We start from the raw sequence: 8,434 nt of genomic DNA on the forward strand, positions 1-8,434 counted from the left end.
TTAACTTAGCACTCGCTGAAGCCACAAACAAGGGACTTAAGATCTCATCAAGCAAATCAGTGTTTAAAACCATCATAAATGAGCAAATAATAATAATAAAAAATCAAACATGGCAGGAGTCCAGGGACCTGTAGAGGCCTTAAGCAGCTTCCTCAGCAACAGGCTCTTACAGCTAAATAGGAACGCTACCACAGATTTATTGACAATGTTGCCAAAACATTAATGAAAATGCAACAAATATATTACAAAACGAGTAAAGCACATTGTCATTCATCAAGGGGGAAAAAATCTCAATAAGTAATCACAAAAAAGGACCAAAAAAAGTAGCATTAAATTAATACAGATATTTATATAGAATAGAATAGAATAGAATAGAACTTTATTGATCCCGTTGGCGCAAACCTCAGGGAAATTGTTGATATATGATTATATGAACATAAATAACGTGTGTCCGATGATTTGGGTACATTATTCATCATGTCCTATCTGCAAGTCTTTATTGCATCTTTAGTTTATAATTTATTTCTGTAACATATACATTTCTTTGCTGAGGGATTAATAAAATGTATCTGATCAGAATTTGGAACACAGAAATCAATAAAACACTTGTTGTAAGAAGAGGACAAGAATACATAATGAGGAAAATAGGACAAACATTTAAAGAATACATGTTTGGAATACTAGGTGCTAAATAAAAATACTAAATAATAATTAAAGCCACGAGCAGCGATGGACGGGTCCTCGCCCTACGCTTGTCAGTCTTCGCGCACGTTGGGGTGTGGCGCAAACGTGTTCTGGTCGGGGCTCTGATTTGGATTGTCGAGTTTGAGGCAGATCGGAGCACGTGCGGGCTCGTTACGAGCCACTTCCTGTTTGGTGGTGAGGTGCGGCGGCGTGTATGTTGGCTGTGGTGGAAACGCACTCTGGCTGAGAGTCAGAGCGTGCGTGTAAAGATTTAGGCTGATCGGAGCACATACAGGGCAGTTATTTATCATGGCTTGTATTATGGTGTTTTATAGTGTTTTAACCAATTTCAAGGGTTAGAATTTCCATGTTGTCAGACTTTTGCACAGCATTGTGTAATGGGGATGGATGCTAATTAGAATGTGATTGGAGGATAATTTGTGAAAGGTTTGACTGCAGGGTGATGATGTTTAAGTGGGGCATTTGGATGTAAATGGCATGTGGCCATGTGACTGTCAAGCATACATAACTGAACATCAAAATCAGCATGCAAGTAATGAATGAATGAAAGTAAGATTTTTTGTGTTGCAAAATTAAAGTACAGATCTCTGTGTTATCAAGTACAGCGTGTATGTATACATGTTTGAATCAATAGTGATGATCATTTGCAATAAGAGCTGCAGCACACAGCTCTACATGCAGCAATGTTAATACAGAAATGGTGAAGCTGTGTGGTTTAAGCCATTATTTTGTCACAATGTATTACGACAATAAGTGTAGATTTCATTGAAATAAATGTGGTGTAAAGATGACATGGAGTTATAAGTGTTGCTAGGAACACACATATATTGTAGTTTGTGTGGGCAACTTTTACAAAGTGAAGTTGTTCATGTGAAACATAGCTATGATGGCAAGGTAGTGTTTTAGTTTCAAGAGGTAACAAAGGTGTTGTTTTTCCAAGAAGGGGCATGTGCAGCCAAGACATGTATTTCTACATCACAACGGTCATGTGTACAGCTGTGGAGATGGGGCATTTGCCAGGGGAATGTCCCAGCATTGTTTAATGGGGCTGGATGCTAATTAGAGTGTGATTGGAGGACAGCGTCTGAAAGGCGTGAATGCAGGGTGATGATGTTGAATGAGGCATTTGGATGTAAATGAAATGTGACTGCTAAGCTTACACAATTGAATATCACTAAACTAGTTTAGGACTGTGTACAAGATTGTTTAAGCTTTGTTCTGCTGTATGTCAGAGTTGTAGAATNTAAATATTATTTTGGGGGGACAGTTTTTTTGGTGGTGTTTACTGGATGGTGGCAATGGAGAAAGACAGAAAATATGGGAGAGAGAATAGAGGAATAACAATGGGTGGGCTAGTCGGGAATCAAACCGTGGCCTCGCTGCTCAGGACATTTACACTCAAGTTGCCAGAGTCAAGACACAATGTAGTCTGAAGTAAAAGTACACAACACATTAATCAGTTTGACGTCTATGTGTGTTTTTCCAGTCACTACTCAGTCCATTCTTTGTCACTCCTGTATCATTTTGTTCATTATATGTTAGAAAACAGAGCAAAATATCAATCACAGTGTCCAAGAACTTACATTGACATCTTTAACAATATGTTTTGCTGCATCAACAGCTCAAAACCAAAACATATTACATATACAGTCATATATGAAAAGCAGCAACACTTCTAGAAGCTACAGAACGTTTTGTATTGTTACTTTGTTTTGTTAAAACTTGGGTCACACAGCGACTGCTGTCGTATTTACATACTTTGCATTTTCAGTGCTGGAACAATCCAAGATTTATGTGGCTGAACACATTCGTAGCCACCATGTGATCCAAGCCACTTTCTGGGATTTGCTTAATGGACAAAGAGACGTCATTTACAGTACTATCCGCCGATTTTTCAGCACACCGAATGCTCGGAGAATTCCTGTCTGTCTAAACACAGCTGCTCCAACTGCTTTGGATAAGAACCAAAGCTGTGAAAAACTGGCTCCACACCCAGGTTTGAATGATGTGAGACACGGAAGCGGCACTGAGCCAAAGGAGATGTTGAGGCCTACAAGTCTATGCCACTAAATCAGCTAACTTCAGCGCCACACTGCTCGTGTGTTTCGACAAGATATTATGAGCTCTAGGAAATACAGCTTTTGGCTATCCTGCAGCTGAATTATTTGTCTCCTCGTCCTTTGGAAAGTGTTGCTTTGTAATCTTCACATTGTTATCACAGTAAGAAATGATTCAAGTCATCCACTTGAAAAATGATTCCATCAATACAGTAGAATAACATGGAACGACATGTGCCCTGGTGGAAATGTGGTGAGGATATTTACCATCTGAAATAATAAAAAGCACACATGAGTAGAAAGCCTAGAGGCAGAACTACAAACCATCACTGGTGGGATTTCTTTTTACGTGATTTATTTTGGAATACGTTTGGGGAAAATGTGCTGTAAATTGGTTATCAGAAGCTGTGTCGACATAAGGTGTGCTTCAGTTTTTTATTTAAAGAAAGAAAATGAATATATTTTGATTTATCAGACATACTTTAATAAGTTACACCAATAAATCTAAAGATTTTGGGGTGTGTACTGTGAACTTTCACCTCAGGATTTTGATTTATCCACAATAAATCTGTCTGTAAAGAACAGACTTGTGACACTGAGCGCCCACTCATGACCCGTTAATCACAGGAAGTGGAGGTAGATCAGTTACTGTACTCAGACACACACAGACGCACAATGGCTGGGACCTGACCTTCAACTTGTTCTATTTCCTGACTGAGACAACCACAAACAGACAACGTGTACCAAGACCTTTTTGCTTATAACGAGAATTATTTTTTCTCTTCAAATGGGAGGAGAGTCTCCACAATGCGACGGCACAGACTTGTGTCTCCTAAATGCTATAAATACACACATTGTGAAAAGAAACTGTGCAACAAAAGATTGCACAATTATTCATATTCTTGTGTTGTCAGGATTTTATCAGTAAGTGTTTTTTTGCATCCTCAAGATTCCCACTGACAGTGGTACTGAGAGAATTACACAAAAACATTCCAAAATAGTTTTCATTCTCCAAAATGAAATATAAAAAACAGATGGTGACAGAATTGCAAGCCTGGGTCTGTGGCTTAAGTAATGTCCATCTGTCTGTTCGATTGTCCATTATACATGGTGTTTGGCTGACTGTGTTGACATCATAGGATAAAACATTTGCAAGCATCAGAATGTTGTGTTTTTCTCTCTAGAATGACATCGGCAGCTTATGGATAAGACGATTACTTGACAGAATGATGGATCTTTGCTCTTTCTGTGTGTTGTAGTCTGAGGAGTGCTATTATAAAATTGAGAAGTTCATCAGATATAATAATGTCTGATGAGGATACACATGCTCATGAACCACCAGTAAGCCTAAATCACATTTGAGAAACCACACATTTGCCCAGTGGAAAGAACTTTTTTTGACCTCAACTGTTTGATGAGTGGCAAGAGGCTACAGTTTAAAAATGTGTTTATTTAAATTGTGTGTGTGTGTGTGTGTGTGTGTGTGTGTGTGTGTGTGTGTGTATTAACTAAATGCACTTCTCGTGTGGATTTCTGTCATTAAAAACTGCTAATAAACCACAAAGAGAAATGAAACTTGCACACACACACACACACACACACGCTGATAAATCAGTCTTACCACATCTAGATTTCTGCCATTTAGAGACACCTCAAGTGTTTCCCCATCAATACAATAAATATGATTTGTTTTATATTTCTGTGTCAAAAATGCATTTAACTGGGCATGATTGGTGTGAAAGTGGTTGCTCATAGTAACAAGCCCACTATCAGTCTTTCTTAACTCAACGTTTTGTTGATTTCCCTGCAGCTTTACTGATTTAGTTCACCCTCACTGCTCTTATCAGTGCAGGAATCTGTCTTCAGCCAACACCCTTTGCATGTTATCTATGCAGCACCAGGCAACATATGGTGAAAGTCAGTGATGTGCTGTTTAACATATTGGAGTATTTTAACAGACAGTGGGCCACAAAGTGTATTTCTACCAGTCGGTAGGGATCAAAAACAAAGCACAGCATTGAAATAATATTCATTAGGAGGCCAGAAACAAAAGTAAAACATTCTGAGTGCAACCTTTCAGAATCATTGAATGTCCTTAGAGCACCAGTTTCTCAGTTCACCACTTCCTGTCCAAGAGAATGCAGTTGCTTGTTTCTCAGGCACCAAATCATCTGTGTTGATTTTATCTTTTGAATTTATGTCTCGGCCTCTTTTTTTTTTTTTGCTCCTGCATGTATGCAGTTTTACATAAATGTATGCAAAAAACACTTTAACTGTTTGCAGTGAAGCAGCAGCTTCATCTTTATGGTGGTGTCTTACAACAATCCTGCAGCCAAACTGTGTCACCTCCACAACATGTGGTACAGGCCTTCATATTATACAAAGATCTATATCTTAATGTATCAACAATTCACTAATATTAATAGTTTTACTCAATTCTTCACTTTCTTCAATCAAACATTTACAGATGAGGATGTGTCGTGTGTTTTTTCTTCATTCTTGACACTAAATTTTGTGTTCATATTCATGCAAATAAACCATATTTGGTAAACAGTTTGCTCACACTATCTTTGGCATAGTTATATAATTTAACTTCCCCCCAGATATGTGTGGTTTATCTAGGACTGTCTCACTTCATCTTTTGCAGACAGCAGACATCCTTTGTGTTTCCTCTTTTCGAACGTAATAAGACACACAAAGCTTTTCAAATAGTAGAAAATCAAGGATCCAGAAAAGACTGCTGCAATTTTAGGAAGTGTTTGTAAATCCAACAAATGTCCCACCTGTTTCTGCAACGCTTTTGCACTGCAAACTCCTGGTCCCCACTCAAAACCTCCTTTTAAAATGCAGGTAGAAATGTCAGGGAGATACATCACAACACAAACACACAGCACAGTTGCCAGACAAAGCTCTTTTAAAGGTGCGTACCTTTGTGTCCATGATTTGAAATAGGCCGCCAGACAGACTCGACAATAGGTCATTAATCACACCGAAACTCCCCAAAGACGCACGAGCCGGATGTGCCATATTGTTTTTCTGACCCAAGTTCACTTCAAGCATCAGTTCAGACTCAAAGCTTTGACCCTGTGACTCAGAGACCATGGAGATCTTCTTGAAGGTTTCAAACATTTACTGCAGCTCTTGATGTGAAGAAGCAGATCAGAACTAGGAGTTCAGTGAAATGTCGTTTGATAGAATTTGCTACACAGCTTTAGTCACAGCTCAAGAAAGATACTTTATATTGATGCAAGCTTGTTCTTTAGTGGTTTCCGTCATTCGCAGAAACCTCAGCAGGAGGTGTTCGGAAGTATCAGCGGTTGGTTTGCCAGTGTTTGCAGGAAGTGTCCTGCACATTGTTTTGCAATTACAGGGAAGTGAGCAAGGACCGACTGAAAGTCAACTGTACAAACATGTTTTGGTGGTGGAGGGTTGTTGCATGCAAGAGAGAACAATCCTACGTCCAGCTGTTCAAACTTTAACAATTTTTTAAAGAAAAAGAAACAGCAAACAAGGAAATCTAATTGGCACCTGTTTGTTAATTTAAAATTCTATGACTTTAATTCATTACAATTATCATACCAATACTGTGGAGGAGGCCGAAAGCATGCAATTCCCACAATACATCTCATTCTTTCTGTATAGACATTAAGGAGTTGTCTTTTCCAGCTTTATTATGTCATTTTTTCATATTTGGAATTAAGGGATACAGTATAATACTCCCTCCCTCTGCGCTCGCTCTCCTGCTCCCGTTATCTGAACATACACTGCCACCTCTTGGTGTTTCTCTGCAGCTACAGACAATGTGTTGTCACTGGGGCAGACTTTGCTTAACTTTGGCCCATTCAGTCATTTTGGAGTGATCCATTCACCCATCCCTCTATCTCTAACTCCAGAATAAACCAGATTAAACATCCTTGTGTTGCAAGGAGGAGTGTAGTCATTCTTGTGAGGAATGTGGAAGACAAACATCATGCTGGCAAATAAAATGTGCTTGAAAATCGGAAGCTGTTAATGCATTTTAAACTAACAGCAAAACTTCCAAAAGCAAGACACAAAAATAGCAAGAGAAAATAACTTGAATGAAATCTTTTAGAAACTGCATTCAACAGTTAGCAGTGCTGTATTGTGCTTCCAAACCATTTCTCCATTTGTCTCCCAGTACACTCCTATATAGGGTAGGAGCTGCATTTCTGGTTTAAACTGGCCAATCAGGACAGATCCATCCATCCATCCATCCATTATCTACACACCACTTAATTCTCACTAGGGTCTCAGGGGGGCTGGAGTCTATCCCAGCTGACTCAGGGTGAAGGCAGGGGACACCCTGGACAGGTCACCAGTCTATCGCAGGGCAACACTTAGAGACAGACAACCAAGCACACTCACATCCACACCTCCAGACAATTTAGAATCACCAATGTACCTCAACATGTTTTTGGACTGTGTGGGAGGAAGCCACGCTGCACATGCAAACTCCACGCAGAAGGATCCCGGGTGCCCCCACCGAGACGCAAACCAGCGACCTTCTTGCTGTGAGGCAACAGTGCCACCAACTGTGCCACCTTGCAGCCCCAGGACAGATCTATTATCCAATTATATTTGAGATCCCACTTACTCAGGGAACCTATTAGAAAGCTGCCTTAGAGGCGTGCCCCCTTTGTAATCTCCAGGACAAGATGCTGCAAGGAAGAAACTCAGGTGAAGCCTTCTGCAAACTTAACTTTTTTTTTTTTTTTTCTAAATCAGGCTGCTCACTTTAATCAGACAAGTGAACTATCAATAAAAAGTACAATTTTCTCTGTAGCCTCAGGGCTAAATACATTAAACAGAAAAACAAAATGGTGTGCCTTTAATGCCCACCTCTCTACACAAAAGGTCTGCATGTGGTCAGGTACGCAGCTCGTGATTCCTAACATTGTTTAACATGTATTCTCAGAATCTACAAAATGAAAACATAAGCACTTTAAATTGTGTCTAGCAACTAGTTTTTCCCTGGAACCTCCTCAACACAAAAACCCAGGGATCTGCAGAGAATAATGAAATAACAATTAATAATATAATTACCCTGTGATGTTCCCATGACTTAAATATGATATTTTGTGACAGTTGTGATGCAGGTGTAAGTCTTATGGAGTGGTGGAATGTAACAATTAAAATTTACTCAAGTACTTCACTTAAGTACAAATTTAAAGCACTCTAACTTACTTGAGCATTTCCATTTTATGCAGATTTATTCTTTTTACTCTGTTACATTTGTCTAAGTAGCTACTGTTCAGACTCGTCCTGTCCACTGAAATTATGCATCTCCAGATTTGGTAATGTTGGATTTGGATTTTTCAAATAAATTTAGGGCTTGAATGCCCTTTTATGGGTTCAGAACATTCTTCTATTTCCTAAATTATAAATACTAATGATCTTGGATTAGCTGTAAAATGTCACAAAGCTGAGAAAAGGGCAACCTTTCATGAAAAGTTTTAGAACCACGTGATACGAACATATGATGATCTCATGGATCATAATTCATTACTGTGAATTAAACTACCCAACAGTTTAGAAAGTAGTTAAAATGAGTTGAACCTTAAACATCTACAGCAGTTAAATGCAACATGCACAGTAACTCAGAAGTGATATTGATCCAGAAACTTTATATAGAAAGAGAACATTTTTGTCAC

The sequence above is a fragment of the Stegastes partitus genome, unplaced genomic scaffold, assembly GCF_000690725.1.
Source record: "Stegastes partitus isolate 25-593 unplaced genomic scaffold, Stegastes_partitus-1.0.2 Scaffold302, whole genome shotgun sequence".
NCBI classification, from domain to species: domain Eukaryota; kingdom Metazoa; phylum Chordata; class Actinopteri; family Pomacentridae; genus Stegastes; species Stegastes partitus.